At 53.4% G+C, this 25,440-nt stretch overlaps 1 long non-coding RNA gene across 3 annotated transcripts; it reads left to right on the forward strand.

The window, feature by feature from the left end:
• The first annotated feature begins 8,511 nt into the window (after window positions 1-8,511).
• Window positions 8,512-25,028, forward strand: LOC139828746 (uncharacterized). 3 transcript variants are annotated; one of them, XR_011740642.1, is made up of 5 exons: window positions 8,512-8,699; window positions 15,434-15,548; window positions 17,896-17,963; window positions 18,095-18,253; window positions 22,171-25,028. It is a non-coding gene; the product is annotated as an uncharacterized lncRNA (long non-coding RNA). The 3 variants fall into 3 exon arrangements; XR_011740641.1 differs by having other exon boundaries at window positions 17,896-18,253; XR_011740643.1 differs by lacking the exon at window positions 18,095-18,253.
• The last annotated feature ends 412 nt before the right edge of the window (window positions 25,029-25,440 follow it).

A 25,440-nucleotide genomic window follows, 5' to 3' on the forward strand; every position in this document is an offset into this window, starting at 1 on the left:
CGGTGTCGCTCCAGGCTGCCCAAATGGATGAGGTGCTGGGCTCTTCAGGCAGGAGTTGTGGGTTCGAGTCCCCACTGCGGCGACTCATCACCCTCCAGCAGGTGCGGGATGGAGCGGCTTGAGGAACAGGGAGCAATGGCAGCACACGCTGCCCCGGAGGGTCTGTTCCCAAATAGGAACGAACAGACCAGAGCCACCGAATAGGTTCTGCGAGCAGAATTAAATTGCAACAGTGAGGGAGGTGTAAGAGGTGACAGAATCACCCTGAATTCTCAAAAAGAGCTTCTGCAAAGCAAAAAAGGGGGGAAGTTCTCGCTGAGAACTCCACTCTAAAGGGAACAGGAGTCTCAGTATGCAGGTCTGCAACTTCTTGGGTGCAAACTGGAACATAGGAGGTTATATATGAGAAGAAACTTCTTCACGGGAGTCTCCTCTGCAGACATTCAGGCCCACGTGGACACCTTCCTGTGCAACCTCAGCTGGGTGTTCCTGCGCTGGATGAGCTTTTCAGGGCCCTTCCGAGCTCTGACATTCTGCGATTGTGCGGCCTCTAATTCGGTCCTTGGTGCTACTTGCATCACTTCTTGTTTTCTGCTGGAGAGACCTTCTCCAAAACAGAGCCCAGCTGCGCTGAAATTCAAACCATTTGTCAGGAAACCTCGTGACAAGTTTGTGCAGAAATGAATAGTTACCCTTGCCCCCCCAGCCAGCCTTGCATGTGTCTCAAGGGGAGTGTTGCCTCTAGCAAATAGCAGATCAGAGGCTGGGCTGGCTGCAGGCTGGAAGGATGGGTGTTACGGACCTAGAAACCTGCCGGAGGTTGGATAAATAACCTGCAGCTTGATCCTAGCAGGTAAAATACATTTCTCTTGAGCAGAGAAGAATAAAGCAGAAATAAAACTTGCAGAAATCAAAGCTCCTGTGAAAATAAATAGACCAGAATTGCGGTGAAGGAATAATAAAGAAGAAATCGAGAGCTTTTGGTATCGAGTCCTCTGAGAGCACGGGGTATGGTGTGGGAGAGCAGAGCCAGGTACAAAGTGATGCTGGTAAATCAAGTCTCAGGTTAAAGCAGGAGGAATGACTCTGTGCATAAATCCTGACCTCAGGGGCTTTTAATCCTTCAGCTCAGTTTAGCATGTGTAACAAGGAAAGCAAATGAATGTGCATTTCAAGCGAGTGGAAGGTGCTGCCGGATGGGAGCACAAGCTCTGCCTTTGGTGTTTGGAGCAGGGCGCTCCTTTCATCTCTTTCAAAAAAGCAAAACAAAACTGCCTTTCATGTCTCTTCCCACGAGCATCTTTTGACTCTTCTGACAATCTGCTGCAGGTTCAAGCGCAGTTTTGATGATCCATGATGCTGCTTCTCCCCGCAAGCAGGATGCTGCGAGTGGCTGTGCCGTGCGATCCAGGCTGTGCTTTCTCCTGCGTGCTCCCCGCGATGTGCGCAGCCGGGTCCCTGGTGCTGGGAGGACGTGTGTGCAGGGTTGGTGGTGCTGGGGTTGAGTTCCTCTTGCGTTGGGCACGAGCCTGCAAGCCTGGTTAATGGATCTGCAAACACCTGAGCCTCTCCTTGTCTTCCTTTGCTGGCTTAAACAAGCACCAGCATGAACCATGGGCAGCGACTTTGTGCCACACAAGGTTTGCACTACAAAGCAGTGTGAGTTTCACATACAGAAATGATTTAAAGTAAACAAGTTGGATGGAAATGCACAGGAGGAGCAGAAGTCCCAGGCAAGAATGCTGTTTAGTGCACTCTTTTGCTGGTCAACTTGGAAACGCTTGAGGGAATTGTGTGTGTTTCCAAGAGAATGGGATGAGGCTTCTCCATCCATTCCAACTTCCCTGTCTCTGCTCCTGCTCTCTCCCACGGGCACTGCAATGCAGAGCTCCGTTACCACAAAGAGCACCTGGCCCTTCTGCCACTTCTCCTGTGGCCTGGGAGAGGAACCTGGTCCTGCCTGGTTAGTGCTGGTCCCCGCGGCTGCGCTGGGACCCGTGTCCCGCGCCCACGAGCAGCACGGGGTCCCTCGTGCACACACTCGTCCTCGCTCTTCACTCCTCAAGTGCTAATGAGCACAGCACAAGCCGAAGCCAGGGATTTAGTGGCATTGCCATTTCAGAGGCAGCTGAAATAGGTGGCTGGTAAATAAAAGTTCGAGTAGAAGCTCTGTCATGTTTAATATCAATCAAAATTAAATTTCACTGAGGAAGTATAGAAAAAAATGTTCATTTATCATTCAAGTCATCTTAGTTTGCTTCAATTTAAAGTGTTTTGCCCTTTAGAAGAGAGAGAAAGTCTATGAATATTAAATTCGTGCCCCTGTGGCCACACAACCACCTCATTTTTCTGCATTCTGTCCCCGTTGCGAGTGCTGGGACAGGAGCTGGAGACCGGGCTGGGGGTGCTCTGGAGGGTGAGTAGGTGCTGCCACTTCTGCAGATGTGAGCAGGGGACAGGTTTAGGGTCACACAGAGCAGAATCGGGGCTGCTCTGCTGGAAATCCTGTTCTTTATTTGCAGTGGAGCCCTCGGTGTAGAGCAGGGAGGGAGAGCGACAACCTGGGTAAAGCTGCATTTCATCCTGCGCTCCACAGCCAACAATTCTTCCTTTTGCCTCTGAGTTGCTTTGAGCTGCTTTTTGCCTTGGCCATCAGTGCTGAATCTCTGGGTGCCCAGATGCTGAGGGTGCAGCAGAGCCCTTGGTCTGGGTGGGGGGTGATGCAGCCGTCCCCGATGGGCAGGGGGCCAGGGCTGCCCTCCAATGGGGACACAGCGGGTTGGTGGGAGACCTGAGGAGTTGACATCACATAAAGACACCCAGGTACCATGGAGTTTCTGCTTCTAATGCTGTGTTTAACAATAGCAGTGCACTGGGTACCACACAAACATCTCCAGCTGCATTTCTTGTCATGCAACTCATCAGAAACTAATTGAGCCTGTAACAGCTAGCTATTTCCTAATTCCCTCTTCATCGCATTCTTATGGCTGTGGGCAAAGCTGCATTGAAAATGCTGGACAAACAACTGGCCTGTATCAGATTAGAGGGGAACAAAGTGTGTTGGGTGCTGGAGCAGTCAGGGTGCTCAGTGGAGCAGCCACGCTCAATGCCCACAGCCCTGGCCAGGTCTGTCCGTGCTGCTGCAGGAATGTCCAGGTTCCTGGCGCCTGTCCTGGGGACACGGTGACCCGGCATGGAGCTGAGGGGTTGGCAGCACTGGGGGTGACTCCTGCTCAGGGAAAATCCCACGTTGAGTGACTCCTGCACTGTTGTTCCTCCGCTGAAGGCACGAGAGGACAGCGCTGGAGCGGCCCCTTTCAGCTCGTGTTTATGTCTCCTCTTAATCTCTGTGCTTTTCTCTCACACCAACACTTTAAATTCCTTTAGATTTTCATTTTTAAATAGCCTCACTTGGCTTTTCCTTATCAAGTGAGAGCCTTTGCTTGATTTATCACTGGTGACATAACCAATTGGGCATTCTGATAATCAGATTTAACTAGTTGGTGTGCTGCTGATTGGAACCAGGGTCCGAACTCGCCTTTGGCTATTATTTATCCTGATGTTATTAGTTTTTCCTTTAATCAAAGCGCATGCATCGGTGAGTAATGCTTTCCCTTCAGCAAACGCTGCTCCGGGCTGCAGGACCGGGACCCAGGTGAGGAGGGAGGCGCTGCCAGCGTCCCGGAGATCGCGGTCACGGCTCGGAGGAGCATCTGCATCAGCCTACAGACGATGCCATGAGAAACCAGTTAAAACTCTCTTGCTGGCAAGAAAATGACCCCAAATAGGGGGTTTAAGGTAAGAAGAAAGGGAACGTGTGTGTGCCCCAGGAGGGGTTCAGGACTCCAATCGCACCCTGCAGGCTGGCACTGTTTACAGCACAGAACAGATGCGAGAGGAAGCAGAGTGAGCGTTTGCCCCTCTCTGAGGTCCAAGGGAGACTGAGGAAGATGAGGGTGCAGGGACACGAGCAGGGTGCGTGGGGTGGGTGCTGGCCGTCTGCGGGGCTGCTCTGCTCTGGGAAGCCCTTTGGTTCCCCACAGCAATGGGTGACGGCTTTCCCTCTCTCACCCGGGAGCTGCGGTTTTACGGTGCTCTCTCGTTAAACACCCCGGCCCCGCAGAAACGCGATGTGGTTTAAAGGTGGGGGCTCCTAAGCCCGGTCCTTCTTCAAAAGGAGCAGGCTGAGCTGGGCTTTGACTGGAACCCTGCGAGGTCTGAGTGAGGCAGCCGAGCGAGGCGGCAGCGCCTGCTGCCACTCATGAGTAAGAAAAGATGCTGCTCTCCGGGTGATGTCATGGCAGAGATTCGCAGAGGTATTTTTGCACTGTCGATCGATATTGCTTGGCTGTGGCACACCCAGAAGGCTCCTAATGCCTTCCACTAAAAACCTTTCAAGCCCTGGAAGGGGTTTTAGTCTCTTAATAACCCTGTGCAGAATGTAGATGCCTATTTCTGGCCCTGGCAGTTTGCACGTGAGAGGTTTCAGCTGCTCTTCCCCGTTCTGCTCTGACCTATTGTGGTGCCGCTCTGCCTGGCAGCGCCTGCCTGGAGAATGAACACTGGGGTGGGCTCGGGCTCCAATGGACATGCTGACGATTTTCCCCCAAAATATCGATTTTAGGACTAAGGTTGCTGAGCGGTGTTCCTGTGGCACCAGAGGGCTGGCTGGCAGGGCTGGGGGTCCCTGCGGGAGGGGTCCCTGGGGTTACTTTAAGTGAGAAGATGACAAGCCTGTGAGCACCCAATATCCCAGCTTAGAACACCGACAGCTGCTGACAAACAGTGCTGGAGAGACCGGCAAATATAGCGCCATGAAAACAGAGTGTCCTGCCTCCCTCTCCTCCCGGTGGATGTTTCATCTGTAGCATCGCATGTGGCAGCACAGAACTGGAAAAATACTGTCTGCTCCAACGAAGTATATACATAAAATCTGTGGCTCCGTTCTGTAAAGCCAAAGTGATCTCTCAGCCATTAAAGCCTTTGTTAAGCATGAAAAACACTTTCTGTTCCATGTAAGACCAGACTGCCAGGATCAGATTGCTGTTTGTGCTCTGGTCCAAGTCACTTTGCTGTTCCCTCCTGGGCTTTAGCAACTTAATACATACATTGGGTTTTCTCCAGTGTAGGCACCTCCTGTGGACACCTCCAGCCCTGTCCTGCGGTCACCAGGACAGATGTTGCCCCAAAAAGGTGTGGGTGGTTTGGCCAGCACCGGCTGCTCCTCACCCGTTACCGGCTGCTCCTCACCCGTTACCGGCTGCTCCTCACCCATTACCGGCTGCTGCAGCCCCAGCCCCAGCCGGTTCATTCCCCTGCGTTTCAGTTGCTGTGGCCGCTTGTGTTTTCCACCTGAGCATCCCTTGCTACGCTGGGCGCCCAGAGCTCCGGTGCAGTTCTGCTTCCCAGCCTGATTTACAGCCTGGGGAGACGGGTTTCATAGTGGAAATGAAAACTTGGTGGTTATTGCTAGAACATCGTGTCAGTTGTGCTCTATTTTTTGCCTCTGATAAATGATGGCATTACAGGTATTTTCCTCTGTGTTTACCATCGCATCCATCAGTCTGTGGTGTGTGTCCTTGCAGCCTCTCATGGTCTTGCAATTGAAACAATAAGGGCTGGTTTGCCCCCAAATCCTCCATGTGCTGCAGCCGGGAGGTGCGGCTGAGAGCAGCGGGACAGGGGAACCTGTGAGCAGCGGGGAGGGGGTAGCAGTTTGAAGCAGTGGTTTTGGGGGCAGTCCATTTCCAATAGCAGATGCCAAATAACACCGAGAGGAAGCATTACCTCCTTTCTCTCCCCGCCCCCCCGCTAGACCTTATTTATTGAAAGCAAAATAAACCACGTGTCTTTGACAAATATTATGACATTTCATTATTCACACTAAGCCTGATAAGTGAGCTGTTTTAGGGACTGTGGTGCATGATTTATTTAGCTTGGATGTGGATATAAATCCAGTCTGTGGAGGAAGCATTGTAACTGTGTAGGAATGCGGATGCTCTCACGTCCACTGGAGCACAGCCAGTACCTCGTACCTAATTTGTGTTGGTTCCGTGTAAACAGGGCACCCAAGACCACTGGTAACATGTTATAGGAACCAGGTGATTTCACCAGGGGCTGAGAAGAGCTGGGAAGTGGGTGGTGCATATTAGAGATCTTCACATGGAGAAGGGAAATCCTTTTGGAGATAAGCATTTCTTCAGTGCATAAAATTGATTACTATGCTCAGGATAAAAGGGAGAAGTAGAAGAAATAGTCTTTATTTTCTTCCATTGCCTTTGTCTTACAGACAGCTTTTGGATTTCAGCTCGGGCTGCCCAGATCTGCGGAACAAACCCGGGGAGCAGCGCGTGGCAGTTGGGGGGCGGCTGCAGCCGGAGCCTTGTCCCCCGCTTTGGTGACATTGTCACACCAGATTTACACAGAGGCTCCCCGGGACCCCTCCTGCCACACTGGGGCCGGGCAGAGCACTTGGGGTACCCGGGCCCAACAGTTGCTGCTTCTATGACTTTTGTGTCTAAGTTTTAATGTTGCTTCAGCACCCGGGATGCTCTCCTAGGTCCCGGAGATTGCTGCTCTATCCAGCAAGCTCTGCTCTGGAAAATAAACATTTTAGCTGCAAGAGAAGACATTGAAGGCTGGGAAAATGAACAGGTATTTTTTTGCCTTTAAGCACATAAGGTGCTGGTGTATCTGCCGTGGGTGAAGCCGCTTGCAGCCAGTGACCCCAGGGGGTTTGGCCCATGTTGCTGATCTCCGAGCCGGTTCTGCTGTCATGCCGGAGTTTTCCAAGAGTTAACACTGGAATATTTGTGTTTTTATGGGTGTTGGCTGACTAGGGCGATTTATGACAGCAGAGCTGAAAGAATTAATATTCATAAACCTGCCCTGACTACACAATATAAATCGTGGCTGGTTGTGACAACGCCCTTGTGCAAAGCACTGCACGGCAGCTGCGTAGATGGGGCTGGACCGCTCTGTGTGCAAAGCTGGGCTGGCTGCAGAGCGATGCAGACCGTGGCCATGCGGGTGAGCCTTCATCCCTCGAGCGTGGCAGCTGGGCCGTGGGATGTGTCAGTGGGCAAGAGACGTCTGGGCTATCGCATCCCAGCCTGGATCTGAGTGGCTTTCCACGCGTCACAGAGCAGCTTTGCAGGTTGATTCCGGGGCTGAAGGACGTGATGGGAAGCGGCATGGACACACAGACTGGAAAACTTGCTTGTGGGGGCTGAAGGAGAAACAGACAATAAACCAAAATGAGCTGACAATGATACAACAGTTGGAAGGGAAAAGTAGAGGAGGGTCGAACAAGATCCCAGCTGTGTCGGAATCAAAAGGGATAATATTCGTGTGTGTAAATCCCTCATTGGAGCTGGTGTCCATATGTGGAAGAAAGCAATTCTGCTTTTCTACTGCCACACACTATTTCTGGTGCTCTCTAAAGTCATGCCCAAGACTCGCTGGTATTTAACGAAGAAAACGTTCGGTTCTTTAGGGAAAGCAGTGCCAGAGTCCAGAAAAAGAGATACTTTAATAGCCATGTGCTTGAATAAATGTTATTCTTTCCCTTGTTTTTATAATCAGAAAAAGAATTTGGTGAGAAAGCCTTATCACTTCAGAGATTGACATCTTCCCCACTACTTAGATATGGAGAGGGGGAAGGGGACAGTTGCACATCCCTGAAGAAAACAAGCCCCGCGTGTCAGAGGCTGTGGATCGCGTGGTGTGGCTGGTGCACCATCTGGTGCGGCTGTTACATCTGGTGCGGCTGTTACATCTGGTGCGGCTGTTACATCTGGTGCGGCTGTCACATCTGGTGCGGCTGTTACATCTGGTGCGGCTGTTACATCTGGTGCGGCTGTTACATCTGGTGCAGCTGGTGCGGCTGGTACGGCATCGGGAGCCCCGGGCCAGCGCTCCGGTGCGGTGGTGACAGCGGATCTGCTCCTGGAGACAGCACGTGGGTCCCTGTCCTGCAGGTCACCCTGCCCCTTGGTGCTCAGTGCCCTGGAGCCCTGTAGTTAGTGCTGATTTGGAGCCCTTGCTTGGAAAAAGCCAGAATTATTCATCCTCAGGACACAGTGGTTATAAGCAGAAGGGCAACATTTTCCAACAGTTTTTTCCCAGACAAATATAAATATGCATGTGAGCATTTTGTGTGCTCATGTCTGTTTTGCCATGTTCTTGGTTGCAAATTCCCTTCCACTTAAGCAGAGCAACTGAAAATCCCATTTTGATGTTCTCAGCTCCACTTTTCCCAATGATATCGTGTGGTTGTTTTGAGGACTGATGCATGGAGGGAGCAATCACCTTGTCTGTTTGCATGTCTCTTATGGGCGAGGCAGAACAGAACTGGCTTCAATGTGCTATTGAAGAGCTGGGGGTTAGGAGGAATGTGTCAGGGTGGGATGGACTGGCGCCTGTCCCCCTGTCACGGGGGTAGCTGTGTGGCTGAAGGAGGTATGCGACACGCTCATACAGCTGAATCAGAGCCTTCTTGCGATGCTGAGGTGACATGCAGGGACACAACACATGTGAAATTGAGCTTCTGAGGCTTCCTCGCCGTGCACTGAAGTCGTTTTCCTTTGACAACAGGCACAGCTGCCGTTCTGGATGAGGGAGAAACCTCTGCTCCACTTGCAAAGGACGAGGGCGGCTGCCGAGCAGCATTGGCCTGCAAGACCAGCAACAAATCTCAGGTGGGTCTTATGTGGGTATAAAATCCTTCTTTTCCGCGGTAAATCCACTGGCAAGCAGAGGGTGGGCGGGAGGCGCTGGTGTCCCTTACGGGCCGTTAGCACAGTGCCGGGGCTCAGCCGCGATGGTGGCTCCCGCTGCCAGCGTTTGCTGCAGAGCTCTGCGCCGGGGCTGCGCTGACAAGGACGAACCTCCACTCCACGTGCCTCCACCCTGCTCTCCCATTCCCTTTGTTATAACAAGGACGTTTGTTATTCACCCAGCCACTGGAGGTAGGAATCCACACGACGCGTTTTTGCAGCCTCTCTCCAGTCTCCAGTTCACAAAGCTCCCAGGTTGCTCTGTGCTGCTTCGGGTGGGACTCTCAGCCATCCTTCTTGTGCTGTTTCTGCTTTTGAGGCTGTATTTTTTTATTGTTTGTAAAACGGCTGTAAAAATAAAATATTACCAACACCCCCCAAGGTTTGAGGCCAACACTGCTGAGCGGAGCTGGGGCGCGCTGGTCCCGGTTTGCTCTCCAGCACTGCCGGCTCCATGGGTGTCCTTAGGAAACTGCGGGGCGAAGATGCGTCTGCCCTGGGGCACCCAGGGAGGAGGAGGAGGATGAGGAGGAAGAGGAGGGTGCTCGCCTGGCTGCTGAGGTGGCTGTTGAGCACCATGGAGGAAATCCCCGCTCAGACCCCTCTGGGGGTCCTTTCCCAGCCTGGGTGGCCACAAGTCCAGTTTCCTGCTTTAGAAGAATGGTAATTATGAAGGTGCAGCAGACCGAAGAGCTGGGTTTGCTGGTGCGCTGGTTGAGGTGGCAGTGGGACGGAGATGCTCTGGGTGAGCAGCGAGACTCCGCTCATCAGTGCCCAGAGCAGCAGGGCCGCACGTCTGGGGACAGAACAGCTCCACTCTGCTCATCAGCGCCCAGAGCAGCAGGGCCGCAGGTCTGGGGACAGAACAGCTCCACTCTGCTCATCAGTGCCCAGAGCAGCAGGGCCGCAGGTCTGGGGACAGAACAGCTCCACTCTGCTCATCAGCGCCCAGAGCAGCAGGGCTGCAGGTCTGGGGACAGAACAGCTCCACTCTGCTCATCAGTGCCCAGAGCAGCAGGGCCGCAGGTCTGGGGACAGAACAGCTCCACTCTGCTCATCAGCGCCCAGAGCAGCAGGGCTGCAGGTCTGGGGACAGAACAGCTCCACTCTGCTCATCAGTGCCCAGAGCAGCAGGGCTGCAGGTCTGGGGACAGAACAGCTCCACTCTGCTCATCAGCGCCCAGAGCAGCAGGGCCGCAGGTCTGGGGACAGAACAGCTCCACTCTGCTCATCAGCGCCCAGAGCAGCAGGGCCGCAGGTCTGGGGACAGAACAGCTCCACTCTGCTCATCAGCGCCCAGAGCAGCAGGGCCGCAGGTCTGGGGACAGAACAGCTCCACTCTGCTCATCAGCGCCCAGAGCAGCAGGGCCGCAGGTCTGGGGACAGAACAGCTCCACTCTGCTCATCAGCACCTAAAGCAGCAGGGCCGCAGGTCTGGGGACAGAACAGCTCCACTCTGCTCATCAGCGCCCAGAGCAGCAGGGCCGCAGGTCTGGGGACAGAACAGCTCCACTCTGCTCATCAGCGCCCAGAGCAGCAGGGCTGCAGGTCTGGGGACAGAACAGCTCCACTCTGCTCATCAGTGCCCAGAGCAGCAGGGCTGCACGTCTGGGGACAGAACAGCTCCACTCTGCTCATCAGTGCCCAGAGCAGCAGGGCTGCAGGTCTGGGGACAGAACAGCTCCACTCTGCTCATCAGTGCCCAGAGCAGCAGGGCCGCAGGTCTGGGGACAGAACAGCTCCACTCTGCTCATCAGCGCCCAGAGCAGCAGGGCTGCAGGTCTGGGGACAGAACAGCTCCACTCTGCTCATCAGTGCCCAGAGCAGCAGGGCTGCAGGTCTGGGGACAGAACAGCTCCACTCTGCTCATCAGCACCTAAAGCAGCAGGGCCGCAGGTCTGGGGACAGAACAGCTCCACTCTGCTCATCAGTGCCCAGAGCAGCAGGGCTGCAGGTCTGGGGACAGAACAGCTCCACTCTGCTCATCAGCGCCCAGAGCAGCAGGGCCGCAGGTCTGGGGACAGAACAGCTCCACTCTGCTCATCAGCACCTAAAGCAGCAGGGCCGCAGGTCTGGGGACAGAACAGCTCCACTCTGCTCATCAGTGCCCAGAGCAGCAGGGCTGCAGGTCTGGGGACAGAACAGCTCCACTCTGCTCATCAGCGCCCAGAGCAGCAGGGCTGCAGGTCTGGGGACAGAACAGCTCCACTCTGCTCATCAGCGCCCAGAGCAGCAGGGCCGCAGGTCTGGGGACAGAACAGCTCCACTCTGCTCATCAGTGCCCAGAGCAGCAGGGCTGCAGGTCTGGGGACAGAACAGCTCCACTCTGCTCATCAGTGCCCAGAGCAGCAGGGCCGCAGGTCTGGGGACAGAACAGCTCCACTCTGCTCATCAGCGCCCAGAGCAGCAGGGCCGCAGGTCTGGGGACAGAACAGCTCCACTCTGCTCATCAGCGCCCAGAGCAGCAGGGCCGCAGGTCTGGGGACAGAACAGCTCCACTCTGCTCATCAGCGCCCAGAGCAGCAGGGCTGCAGGTCTGGGGACAGAACAGCTCACATAGCCCGAGGTGAAGTTTAAAAAGAATTGGAACTGTCAAAAGCAGAGAAGGGCATTTGAAAACATAGCACTCTGGTTCCCAGTTCCTTGTGTAACTAGATCAGCTAACCCATGTGCCATCTACAGGCCAATTCTCCTTTTATAGTAAAAACAAATATTGGAGGGACTTGGGGCCAGATCCTGCTCTTTTTTTTGTTGATCTCCATCGCTGGCCCAGTCTCCAGAGCTGCCCAGCTATCGAATCTGGACCAGAGGCAGGAGAGGTGACAATGGGTTGCATCTTTTGGAGCTGGGCTCATCACCCCACCAGCCAGGGGCACCCTGAGCACCCTCAGTGCCGTTGGTCCCCGTGTTTGGAGCATATTTGACCCTCCTTGTGGCTGCTGCACAGACACGGCTGCAGCTCTCCTTCCTTTCATGTGTCGTAGTTCATTAGCGACATGTTACAAATGAGCTGATCCCAGCTGCAGTGGAATATCCAGCCTAAAACTGATGATTAGGCATTTTCTAATTAATTCAGAAAGCAGAGAGTAGGGAAAATTATGCAAGCAGCCCTGGCTTTATTTTGGGTGGTTTAAATGCAGTAGTGGTGGGTGCAGGAGCTCTAGAAAATCTCTTTGGGTATGTGCAGAGTGAGGACTGAGAGCTGAAACTTTCTCCTGTGTAGAACTCCTATGAGATAGTATTTATTTTTAAAAATCTTTTGTGTAGACTCTTTAAAATAGGTGAAAGGAACCTTTCATGAAGGTGGCTGAGGAACAGATGTGCTCCTGGGAGATTTGAACAAATTAATGATGTTGGCAGTAGATATGCCAGCCTTAAATGTTTTAACAAGCTGGAATTATTTAACTAGAGTTTTGGTTTGGATCAATATAGGTCGGGAGACTGAAGGAGCTGGATATGGGGGATTTTGATGCCTTCAAAATATTTCAAACTTTGATTTGGAAAGGATTTTCCACTTCAGAGCACAGTATTTGGTGCTTTACATGACAACATAAAGCGACAAACCGGACCGTTTGGCTGTGGTTTGGGGAACCTGGAGGGCCAGTTTTGGTGCAGGAAGAAGCGAAACTTTCAAATCTTCCACCGTGTTTTCAAAACAGAGGTGAGGGCTGCGGGTCCTGGCTGAGGGCTGAGGGCTGAGGGCTTCACAGCCTCCGTCCCTTTGTCACTTCACTGTGCCTGCACCCCTGGGGCAGGTCACGAATGCTACCCAAACCCGTGCAGAGGGTGGCGACGGGACAGACGGCTGGATGCGTTTATGGGCGAACGCTGTGAGACTTCTAAACTGCAGAGTGTTTCAGTGGTGTTCTTTGAAGCACAGGGCAGACCAATGCTCTTAGTTACTTTTTGCATTTCACTGTATCGAGATTGCACTGTAGGGAAACGGGGCGCACCGGAGAGTTAGGAGCAGGAGGGGGGAAAAAGAAAGTTGATGGGCCGGGGAAATGAGCACGATCCGTTCCCGGAGCGACAGCACCATCTAGTGATGTACCGGCCCAGAGCATCCCTCCCTGCCCGAGAGCAACCTCCTCCCTGCCCGAGAGCATCCTCCCCTGCCCGAGAGCATCCCCTCCTGCCCGAGAGCATCCCCTCCTGCCCGAGAGCATCCCCTCCTGCCCGAGAGCATCCCCTCCTGCCCGAGAGCATCCCTCCCTGCCCGAGAGCATCCTCCCTGCCCGAGAGCATCCTCCCTGCCCGAGAGCATCCCCTCCTGCCCGAGAGCATCCTCCCTGCCCGAGAGCATCCTCCCTGCCCGAGAGCAACCTCCCCTCTGCCCGAGAGCATCCTCCCCTGCCCGAGAGCATCCTCCCTGCCCGAGAGCATCCTCCCTGCCCGAGAGCATCCTCCCTGCCCGAGAGCATCCCCTCCTGCCCGAGAGCATCCCCTCCTGCCCGAGAGCATCCTCCCTGCCCGAGAGCATCCTCCCTGCCCGAGAGCAACCTCCCCTCTGCCCGAGAGCAACCTCCCCTCTGCCCGAGAGCATCCTCCCCTGCCCGAGAGCATCCCCTCCTGCCCGAGAGCATCCTCCCTGCCCGAGAGCATCCTCCCTGCCCGAGAGCATCCTCCCTGCCCGAGAGCATCCCCTCCTGCCCGAGAGCATCCCCTCCTGCCCGAGAGCATCCTCCCTGCCCGAGAGCATCCTCCCTGCCCGAGAGCATCCACTCCTGCCCGAGAGCATCCTCCCTGCCCGAGAGCATCCTCCCTGCCCGAGAGCATCCCCTCCTGCCCGAGAGCATCCTCCCCTGCCCGAGAGCATCCTCCCCTGCCCGAGAGCATCCTCCCCCTGCCTGAGAGCATCCTCCCTGCCCGAGAGCATCCCCTCCTGCCCGAGAGCATCCCCTCCTGCCCGAGAGCATCCTCCCCTGCCCGAGAGCATCCTCCCCTGCCCGAGAGCATCCTCCCCTGCCCGAGAGCATCCCCTCCTGCCCGAGAGCATCCTCCCCTGCCCGAGAGCATCCTCCCCTGCCCGAGAGCATCCCCTCCTGCCCGAGAGCATCCTCCCCTGCCCGAGAGCATCCTCCCCCTGCCTGAGAGCATCCTCCCCTACCCAAGAGCATCCTCCCTGTCCGAGCATCTCCAGCCCAGCCCCTGCTCTGCCCAGCCCTGGCTCTGGTTTTCTTGAGGGAAAGTTGGTCCTTGTAGAGGCCTCGCTATTCTGGAGGCAGCGTGTTCACAAACAGTGGCAGAGGTGACTTTTTGTTAAAACCCCGGTCAGCCCTGCTGCGCCTGTTGTCAGGTCGAGCTATGGATGGGCCATAGGGTGCTGTTAGGTAACCCCTACAGGGTGCCGATTGTCTGGTAAGGGCTGCAGGGCGCTGGTTTGCTGGTGCTGCTGTCTGCTGAGGTGTGCTGGAAGGTGATGACGTGAAATTCTGGTTTTCCCCGTGTCAGAGCATCCTCTCCCCCACGGTCAGGTTGCCCAAGGGCTGGCGTGTTGGGACTTGCTGGGAAGGGGGGACAATGTGCAGCTGTCCATGTCCCCGCAGTCCCGTGCACCATCACGGTGCTGCCAGCCGGTGTCCAGGCAGGAGAGACAGAGGCTGAGACACCGGGAACTAGGAAAAGTCATCAACGTGGTCCTCAGCAGAGTGAAACACGGGGAGTCTGCTGGGTGGGTGCTGCAGATGTGCTGTAAACTGCAAGTTTCTGCTACAAGCAGGAGCTCTGAGAGCTGGCGTTTCCTGCCGGCGCAGGGGTGCGCTGCTGGCGCCGGGCTCTGCCCCGCCACGCGGAGCAAAGGACGCTGCAGCGCCAAGTGAGCAGAGGCAGAGCGGGACACGGGGTGCAGCAGTGGCTTTGTGCCAGGCGATTGGGAGAGGGCTGATTCACTGCACGCTGTGATGAGATTGCTCACCACCAAAATAAATTAGTTTGGCAACTGCTTTTGATAAAAGAGCACAGAGCTGGACAAATCTGCCTGAACGATTTCCCCTGGAAGATCATTTTCAAATCCATTTCTTTTTCTCATCTCTGCAGTATTTCAAAGCAGCGGGTGAGATGCATGAGCAGGGCAGCCCGGGCCCTGCCTCTGCTCCCTGCTGCTGCCTCCAGCACCTCTGCGCCTGCTGCTGCTGCAGCGCCGCTGCACAGAGCAAAGGTCTCATCACCGGGGGTGTTATCTGCCACGTCAGACCCCACACCTGCTGCTCCCCGTCCCTGGGGACCCCTCGTCCTCGCAAGCCAGTGGAAATGAATACCTGTGCTTTGGGGATGTGCCCCTGCACAGGCAGCCGGGTGATTCCTCAGCAGCACCCTCTGCCTGGTTTCAAACCCAGTGCCGAGGTGGGTCCTGCTCGTGCAGAGGGCTCTGACGGGCGCTGACAAGCAAATGTGTGCTCAAGTGCACTGACTTTTGGTTGCTTAGTGACAGATCTTTAAACCAGTTTTTTGCTGAGACTCAGGGCTCTGCTCTTGGGGAAAATCATGATTTCGCCTATAAAAATCATCTCCATGTGGATAACCTTAAATGAAGCATGGAAATTGCTAATGCATCTTGATTGCTCTTTTAATATTATTTTTTGCCCTTGTGAGTATAAAAGTTTCGGGCAACCACATCAACTGTGCATTTTCAAACTGCTTTTTCTTTTTAATCCCAGCATCTTATGTATTTCTGAGAACGAAGCCAAAGATGCCTTTGTGCAGTTTGAAGCCAGCAAGTGCTACCATAGAGCTTCCCCAGCAAGACACGCGGCTGCCTTGGACACATAGCAGGTAAGGAGGGGACGCTAATGCGCACAACTCTCTCATAGATTTGTACCTCAGCCCACTGCACTGAGATCACTTCAGGTCTGTGTTTGAGGTGGGTAATTCAGCATGAAGAATTCTTCAGCTTGTCTCACGTTTCCAGTCGAAAAGCAAATCTGGGATGGGGCTCAGCCCCCAGCTCTGGCCCGTCCAGCAGCCCCCGTCACCCGTCATTCCCATGTGGTTTCGCAGCACCGCGTCCCGGTGCTCCAGCTGCAAACGCCAGCGCACACGTTCACCTCCAACCCACCAGGCTGTTATATTCACTTCTTTACTCTTGGATAAGCATCTGCTACATGTACCTATTTTGACAGAGTTATTTTTACTCATTAGAACAACCATTTTTTGGTGTGCTGCTATATTTTTTGCTTCTTGCCTTCATGACTTAATGATAAGAAGAGATAACTTTGGTCCTGGCAGGAAGCATTGTTTTTCTGCTTGAACTAATGGTAGTATTTTAATAGCTTCAGATAAAGGATTAGCACTTGGTTTTGGCAAAGAGCTGCTTTTACTGCTCGAAATAGTCTGGAGTGTGCATTTTGAGTGGGCAAGCTGCCTTTCAAAATGATCTGTACCCACCCAAAAGAACGAAGCCCAACCATTTTTACTCCTGGGGTAAGCCAAACAGATTCAGGCAGGAAAGCCCGTCCTGAGTGGGGTTTGGGTGAACGCAACTGGAACGGGGGGCTCCTGGGGGGTTGCTGGGGCTCATTCACAACCTAGGTATCTCTGGAAAACTGTCGGCTGCAGCTAAATCAGGGCCCATCGTCTTTGAGAAAAACAAGCCCAAATTTATCCTGAATTGGGTCCGAACCGCTAACACCTTCAACTGAAAACCTGGTGTTGTAGCAAAACCATTCCACACGGCTACTCGGGGAAACAGGGAATTTGGAAACATCAAATAGAGGCACCTCAATGAAGTCGGAAGTGCACTTTGGCTTTCCTGGGGGTTTTGGACCGAGGCTGATGGCTGTGCTGGTGTCCCCCACCTGCACCCGGTGGAAAGATAAGGCCATGTCCACAAAGATAAGGCGATGTCCACAAAGATAAGGCGATACTCACAAAGATAAGGCGATGTCCACAAAGATAAGGCGATACTCACAAAGATAAGGCGATGCCCACAAAGATAAAGCGATGCCCACAAAGATAAAGTGATGTCTGCAGTGAGGTTTTAGCACTGGTGGCTGGAACAGAGCATCAGGACGTGCCCGAAGATCCGTCATGTGAGTGGGGTCTGAGGTGCTGATAAAGACTAAGATGAACCAGTTTCCCACTCAAAGGGCTTCTCTTGTATCTGCAAATGTTATTTTAGACCCTCTCCAAGCTGTAACAACTCGTTACAATGTCTGGTGCCCTGCGATGCTGCCTTTAGACACAGCACTGGCACAAACCCTCTGTCCTGATCATGGCTGTAAGTGCCAGGGAGACACCACCTCATTCACACAGAGCTGAGCCACATCATTGCTCATTGCCTGTGCTAATCCCCAAATCCCATTGCTTAATACTGTTAAGTATAACCCGTTATCCTATCCCACAGAACCCAGATTTTCCTTTGCCCTTTTATTTTTATTTTTTTAATCGTTGTTTTAGCTCGTGGTTCTAGTTTTGTTGTTTCTCCAGTGAAAGAGGACAGTTCAGTACCAACGTTACCGTGATCCAGCAGGCTGTGCTGCACAGCTTTGTTTTCCTTTGGATCACAGCACTCACACACATTCACAGGTGCGAACACTCCCAAGTAGTTTGCATCATGCCACAGTGAGTAAAACAACAAGTGTCACCTGGCTGTTGTTATAAAGGGCTCCAGCACTCAGGGCTTGGAGCTGATATCTTCTCTAGCATCTGCACTGAAGTTAGCAGGATTTGATAATCACACCAGAGACTGGAGAAAAGGGAACACTGAGAACTTTGACCATGTGGAATATTCACAGGAGGCCCCAGAGGCGCCTGTTGTGCAGAGCCCAGCTGGGCCCGCAGCGAGCGCATCTGGTGCCTCGCACTGCTGGGTTTCAGCCCCACCGGGAAGGGCTTTGAAGGTCTCGTGGTCCCTTGCACCCCTCCAGCTGTGACTCCGTCCCACGTGCCGTTTCCACGAGTTCTGAGCGCGTTCCTCTCCAGCGGGGCAGCCCTGTGGGGCGCCAGCGCCGTGCGCGTGGGCTGCACAGCACCTTCCTTCCCGGCAAGCTTCTGTTCTGTCCAGCTTTGATGTTAATTAATGAATTGCTAACATCTGCATTGTTTGGTGGGGGGGAGTGGCACATGGGGGCTGGGTTTCATTGCTGTGAGCACAGAATTTGCAGAAAACAATGTATTCCAGAGGACATCGCTGGGACAGGATCATCTCTGCTCACAGCCTGCAAATGGAACAGGACACGACAGCAGACAGTGAGTAAAACTGAAAGGAATACATTGCATGCCACGCTGACCGGTTTCTCTACTACTTTTATGCAGCTGTACTTCTCAATTAACCTGTTTATAAACTGTGTTTTCAAGTAACGTGTTAAAAATGTGTCCAGGATGAAGCCACCGAAGGCCAGCGCACGTGCTCGTGCAGGCGGCGTTGGCGGCAGGAGCGGAAGGGGCCGGCACGCTGGTCGCGCCACGTCCGGGACCCCACGCGGTGCTGTGGCTGTGGGCACGACGCAGAGCCCGGGATTGCAGCTCCATCCGCAACGGTGAGAGCGCGGTCCCTGCAGCTCTGCTCCGGGGATGCTCCCGGTTCCGCCTTCAAGGTGGGGTTCTGGGAGTCCACTATAGGCCTGACACAGGTTGGAGCTTAAACTGGGATTTGTTATCTTTTAACAAAATGCTGCTTAATCAAAATATCTGTCATGATGGAGCTTTGATCTTACGCCCCTGACTATATCTTTTTCACTAGATGTTAATATGGTGCCTGAAGAAACTCTAATTACGTGGGGCCCCAGTGAAATATCGCTGTCACTGATCCTACTGAGAAGTAATTGAGTTCTGCTGTTCCTTAATTTATGAATGAGAAAAGCTTTGATTAGCTTAAGAAGAAATAATGATGCTACAGGAAGTTTCTGTTTAATCAGATGGAAAAAAATGAAGTTTGTGGCCCTGGGGGTGCTGGGGGTGGTGCCTTCCAGCTCCAGCCCGAGAGCGAAGCGGGGGGAGCGATGCATGGAGCAGGAACTCGCTGCTGGGTCCGCCCAAGGCTGAGCCTCTCCCAGACTTTGGGCTCTGGGTCCCATCCTGAATGCACTGAAAACGGGGGTGTTCCTGCTGCCATCGATGGCTCTTGCTCAGTAGCTGCTCACCAGCTGCAGCACTTGCTGTCCCCAGGGGCTGTTTGGTTTATATCTGCTGGGACTTGGCCCTGTCCTTCTCCACAGAGGAGTTTCCCCTCTTCACCGGGCTCCCGGGCTCACACCAACATTGCAGCTGGTCCGGCAGCAGCAGCCGGGTGAGCAGGGAGAGGTGATGATGTCCAGGGCTGTGGCAGGACGGGGCGTCCTTCTGTGCAAGATGCTCAGAGCTGCGGGCGTCCTGGTTTCCAGCCGGAGCTGGAATGAGGTTTCGGTGCCGGGCTGGATGACCCAGGGAGCAGCTGGAGCTGCGTGGTGCCCGGACCCCCAGCAGCCCGGGTTTTAGGGACACTGTGACATGGGGCTGACAAACAGCTCTGAGTGTGAGGCTGGGGCTCGCTCCTCCAGCCCTGCACGCCCAGGAGCTCTGCCAGCCCTTCTGCAGCGCCTGGGGCCGGATCCCATGATACAGAACAGAACCTGCAATATCGGATGAGTAACAGCCCAAGCTCTGAGTTTCCTGGCTTGGGTCAAAGTCTATCTCGGACTTATTGTTGTTTTAAATGGAGTTATGTGTCCGTGTTTATAGACTATTGTGCAACATCACCGTAGCAACAACCATGCAGTTGATTTATATACCCCAAATTTAGAATATTTTTAACCTGGTCATTTAAACCATTTCCACTGGACGGGAATTTGGTACTTATACTCTTATCTCCATTTTTTTATTGTTAAAAGGATTTTGTTTAACATCTGCACATTAAGAACAGCTGGAGCTGTGTCACGGCTGCGATGCCCCAGTAAACTCCTATGGTCTATGAACTAGTTGGCTAGTGAATCCAAAATCGTTTGGGATGCTTCAGTCACCACTTGGGGGGGCTGTTTCTTTGTTCCATCCAGACATGACTGAGACAACCCCACCGGGGGCATCTCCCTGGTTTACTTTTCCCTGGGAAGCTCCCCGTAGCGCTTGTACCTCCCCATCACCGCGAGAGCTGCGCTCCACCAGCCCAGGACAGCTTGGCGTCTCCTGCACGAGGGATGCGATATTTCAAGTTGAGCATGTCGTTTCTTATTCTCATAGGAAGAAATAAGGGGGAGTTTAATTTAGCTTCCCAGAAGAAAGGAGCATGCACACAGCAGAGACCCCCGGTAAATCCAGCTGATGTTGAGTGCCCCTGGCCGCTCTGTGCCGGGCGGACCGCGGGTTGTGCTGGGCTGGTGTTTCCTGACTCCTCCGCACGCTCTTTTCTTGCAGAGACTGGGTTTTTGTAACCGGCTGCTGTGATAGGAAAGATCGCCGGGAAAAAGCCCTGATAAAAAGAATAGTTTCTGTGTTAGGCATCAGGAGGACCAGGTGCTATCAGTGGATGGTTTTGGAGTGGTACCCGAGGAACTAAAATAAGTTGGAAACTTTTAGAAGAGGCAATCGCTTAAAGAGCAGAGTCTGTGCTGCCGGTCCGAGGACCGGCGTGTCCCATGCTGCCGCTCTCCTCGCTTCGTCTCCTGTTTGTTAGAGATTAAACGTGGGCAATTTCGAGCTCTTCGGCTCCAGCTTCTCACCTGCTCACCAGAGAACTGCTCTGGCTCTTTGGAAAGGTCTGACACCTTCCTCCCGCCTGTGTGCCCCCCAGCCTGGCCTGGGTGTCCGTCCCAGTGTTCCCAGTGCTCCCAGTGCTCCCCGTCCTGGGGAGGATGCTGAGGTTGCAGTCACGGCTGTCCCAGGGACCTGCAGAGCTTTGTCACCCACAGCGGGTGTCAGTGTTGTTCTGCGGTAGCGCAGGGACCACGCTCAGCGAGCAGGGCGGTGGAAGGACACAAACCCCCGGTGACGGGACACAAACCCCCGGTGACGGGACACAAACCCCTGGTGACGGGACAGCAAACCCCCGGTGTTGAGACAGCAAACCCCCGGTGACGGGACACAAACCCCCGGTGACGGGACACAACCCCCGGTGACGGGACACAAACCCCCGGTGACGGGACACAACCCTCGGTGACGGGACACAAACCCCCGGTGACGGGACACAAACCCCCGGTGACAGGACACAAAGCCCCGGTGTCAGGACACAAAGCCCTGGTGACGGGACAGCAAACCCCCAGTGACAGGACACAAAGCCCTGGTGACAGGACACAAACCCTCTGGCTGTGCATTGGCCTGTGGCATCTGTTCGGTCTCTTTGGTGCTGCGAGCGCCCTCAAACAGGCATTTGGGGCAGATACTCGGTTACATTCGTGTTAGTTCCACTTCTGAGAGTTTCCAGATTTACTCACAGACGTTCTCTGGGTCTTCCCTACAAAATAAGCCACAGAATTCTCCAGATAATGGCAAAATGCACTTTTGCTGTGAAAGCACCAACCAGTTTCTCTTCTGCAAGTTGTACTGAGAGCCAGAAGAGCCTGGGATGCCCTGAGACCCCCTGAGCTCCGGGGACGGTGATGGGCACCTCACTACCCTTCCAGTTCTTGGCGTATTTTCCTAACTAACCGCCAGGGGAAACAGTCGGAGGTCCCTTTTTCCTGGTGTTTTCTTTCTCTGGAAGTCTGAGGACCAATTTTGCTGCAGCCTTTTCAAGAACTAGCGCTGGATAATCTTGCCTCTTTTGTTAGGTTATTTTTTCAATATTAGTAGACCATTTGTTTACGTGACAGTTCCCATTTAGCGTTTGACAAGCTCTACAGCTGGTCAATTTATTTCACTTTTTAAGTGAAATGATGAATAAACATAAAAAAAAAAAATATTACTTTCTTTTGCCAGCACTACATAGACATTTGCCTTTGTTAAATAAATATTATTTATGACTCCTTTAATGGTTGTACAGCACAATTTGTTAGTGCTGGATTCTGCCCTGTTAGGACCGGAATTCTATCAGTGGATTTTGACGCAGGAAGGGTTCACGTGCATAATGCGAGATGTGCAAACCCGCGGGCAGCTCTGTACATGAATAACCTGGTGTCACGGCTGGTCCCGGTCTGGGGTGCCGTGGGGCAGGTTGGCGAGGGGCTGGGGCAGCCTGCGCCTCCTCTTCCTCTGGTCAAGGGACTGGAGCTGCACCAAGGGTTGGACTTGATGAACTCTGAGGTCTTTCCAACCCAGCTGACTCTGTGATTCTGTGGTTCTGTTTGGGCTTTATGTGCAAAACAAAGCAGCCCAGGTCCCAGCCGCTGTTCCCAGCTCCCGCGGAGCCGCCGAGCGGGGCCGTCAGGATCCTGCCCAGGGCGGGGGGTCTCGCCCTGCCCTCCATCGACACCTGCGCTCCAGAACGGCGACAGGAAAAGGTCAGATCTCAGGTACAAAATACGGCAAATTGCTTTCTGTCTTTCAGATGCGCTCGGTTCTGAATTTGGGTTATTCGAAGGGAAGAAGAGGTTTAACCCAGGGGTGCGAGTGCAGCTACAAAACTGGCCCCTGTCTTTATTTGCTCTTCTGCACAGATACTCCCAAGGACAGTCAAAAGATGTATTGATACTGCACTGAAATTGCCGCTTAATTAAACTTAATCTGATTAAATATGAACACTTAAATAAAAGTCTACTACTATGTTAATAAATAACATTGGAAAAATACGCATGTAAGAAAAAAGGCCTTTCAGGTCAGATCGTGTGCCTGGTTTGCATCACTAGTGAGTTTGGCTGGACCGCCTAATTAATCCAGAGTCGCAGCTTATGAGCCATTTGGTACACTCTTCGTCTGCAGCGCACAACCTTGGCTGACGCCTTTCCCTGCAAGCCCGAGTTAGCAATTATTCTGGTGATGCACACAAGCTGATTTCTGAACCTGACGTGTTTGTATTGTCAGTCATGGCCTGCTTGACTGTGTCGGTGTGTTTGCAGGTGCGGCGTGTCCCGCGGGGCCAGCGCTGCTGGGGTCGCAGAAGCTGCGATGGCTCCTCGGTGCATCCATTGCTGCTGCCGCTCTCGGTCCCTGTTTGCTCCCACAACGGGACCGTTACTGGAAACCAGTCCTCCCAGTCCCACAGGTTTGCTGGAGGTTGGCAGCTGAGGACCTGTTGGTAGGAAGAAAATGCTGGAAAGCTGATAGAGGGGAAAAAAAGCCCTTAATCCTGTACATCTGAGCCAAAACAGCTCAGCTGTGTGCTGCCGGCACAGGCGACGCTGCATTCGCGCTCTGTGGGCCACCTCAGCACCCAGAAGCCAGGCTGGTAGCCCACACTCCTGAGACATCCTAAGCAGTTGGAAAATCCTTTCTTTTTGGCTGTCCTTTTTTCCCTGTTCTCGCTATTCTGTCACATGGCTGTTGCATTTTCCAGTGTCTCCGGGGAGCTGGAGCCGGCTTTGGGTTCCCAGCGAGCGCAGTTTGCCAGCCCTTGGGGAGCTGCGGTGGACGGGGCTGCGATCTCTGCAGGTCCAACTCTGCCTCCCGTCCCTCACTGGGGGCTGGCGGGTTTCACAGCCCGCAGAGTTATCGCCGCCCTCTGGTTTTCCCAAACATGAAACTTAACAGGCTTAAAAATGATCTGTAAATGGCAAAAGAAAAGAAGGCACTGTGCTAAACTGGTTTTGTTTATGTGGCTTCATTAAGTTTAAAATAACAGAGATGGTATCGTGCATAATCATGGCAGTCATTTTAAAGCATGAATCCACTGGGGCTAATGATGGCTTGAAGAGCCTTAATGAATCAGTTGTTAACGGCTGCTAATGTGTGCTGCACTGATGCAATCAGGGTGCTCCATGCATAAGCATATGCCTCCTGCATCTGTCCAAGCACAGGCACCCGCGTCTGCAAAGCGACACTCGCCTTCCTACGGTTGTGCGGGGAACTTGTGATTATCCTTAATTAGATGTACAAATACATTCTTTGACTAATTCCACATTTACAAATAGATTCGAGGCTGGCGTTAGTCATTTGTTTTTCCCAGCAAATATTCTGCATCCCTTGAGTCACCAGCCGGGGGACGACGTTCGTGCGGTGCCTGTGCTATCGGTGCCTCCTGCGCCGCTGCCCCAGCCAGCGGCATAAACTGGCTGGAATAAACCACCCTCTGAAAACGGGCAGCGTTTAAAATCCCGTTTAAGATCCTTTTTGTTGCATCTGACGGTGCAATACCTGTTCTGGCCGGGGCAGCAAGACCTGTGCGACCTGTCAGGGACAGAAAGAGCTCCAGCACCTCCAGCCGCTGGTGACAGCCCGGCGAGCAGCACGGGTACAAGTGCAGAGCCGTTACTTTTATTCCTTATTTTAGCACAAGGCTTGAGAGCTCAGCTGGGAGCTGGGACAGTGTTTATTGCCCGTGGCCAGGCAGGAGCAGGGGCTCAGGGCAGCGTGGGCCCGTAAGGACACAATCCTGTCCGCGGGCGCGGGGGGAGCTGCAGCGCACACTTTGCGTCTGGTGCTGCAGAATCCCTTCGGGATTTAAATGGTGCTTTAGCATCCGAGCAGCTCTCCATCGAACGCTTTAGATCTGCAGTCCTGTGAGCACTAAAATCAGCGGGTCACCCAAATAAAATGCTCTCACTGCCGCTACACAAGGAGTGGCTGCATTGTGACAGTTCTGCTTCGCCCACAAGCCCCATATTTCTGCTGTAAATTGTCCACATGCTGGGGGAAAACAGTGAGGTTGTAAAAAGCCTTTCAAATTCAGCAGCGCTGCCGGAAGGAGGTGACGGTGAATCTTGTTGGGCACAGAGCCACCCAGTGCCAGGTTTCACCCAGCTCTGCCGTGTCCCCTGCAGCCTGGCCCTGTCCCCAACCGTCCCGCTCCCCGGGCTGCGCTGGGCTCTGGAGAGGAATGGTCCCTATTTTGGACACTTGTGCATTCTGCTGGGATGGGATGGACATGCCTTTGGGACTTTGAGCTTGGCATTTGTTCTATTTCCATTATATACCCAGGTCTTTCCTTGCATGTGCTGGTAAGAGGTGAAATGAATGCTTGTGCTAAGGAGAGAGCGGGGTTTGACACCACGGGGTGTTGAGAATAGCAACCGGTTTCATTTTTTATTTAGAGGTGATCTTTAGCAAATGAAAAAGAAATTCTAATTATCAAAGAGATGATAATTATCAAGTGAAATGCCAGGGAAATAATTTTTTAGAAATGTATTGGAAGATGTAGGCGGCTGTGGTTATTATTGCTCCTTTTACCTTTTCAAAGCGCTGGCACACATTATTTATTACCACTGTTTTCATCTTAGAAGCTAATTTTGAATAAACATTAGGATTCCAGTCCATTTGAGTCTCACTAGAGTGTCGTAATCTCCGTTCCTGCTATTACACATGTGATTGCAAATGCCCAAGTTTAGCTAGAACATACTGTCTTTTCACCCACAGGAAAGAGGAGGTTTCACATTGAAAATGCAAGTAAACTGAAAGACCAAAATAAACTTCAAGGGAGATGGTTTGATTTTCCATGCGGTCTGTCAAAACCAGCTCTTTGGGTAATTTCTGTCTTCCTACTCAATTCCAGCCTATAATTTCCAGTTCCCAGCATTGGAGGCAGCGTGCGCTCGACGGCTGCACAGCACCCGCGCACCCTCGGGCTGCAGGGGAGCGGGTGCCGGGACCCCCGTGCTGCCTGTGCCCCCCCGGCTGCCCTCCCCGTCACCCGGCTCTTCATCCCCTCTGCTCGTCAGTGCCTCAA

This window comes from Patagioenas fasciata, chromosome 10 (genome assembly GCF_037038585.1).
Source record: "Patagioenas fasciata isolate bPatFas1 chromosome 10, bPatFas1.hap1, whole genome shotgun sequence".
NCBI lineage: Eukaryota > Metazoa > Chordata > Aves > Columbiformes > Columbidae > Patagioenas > Patagioenas fasciata.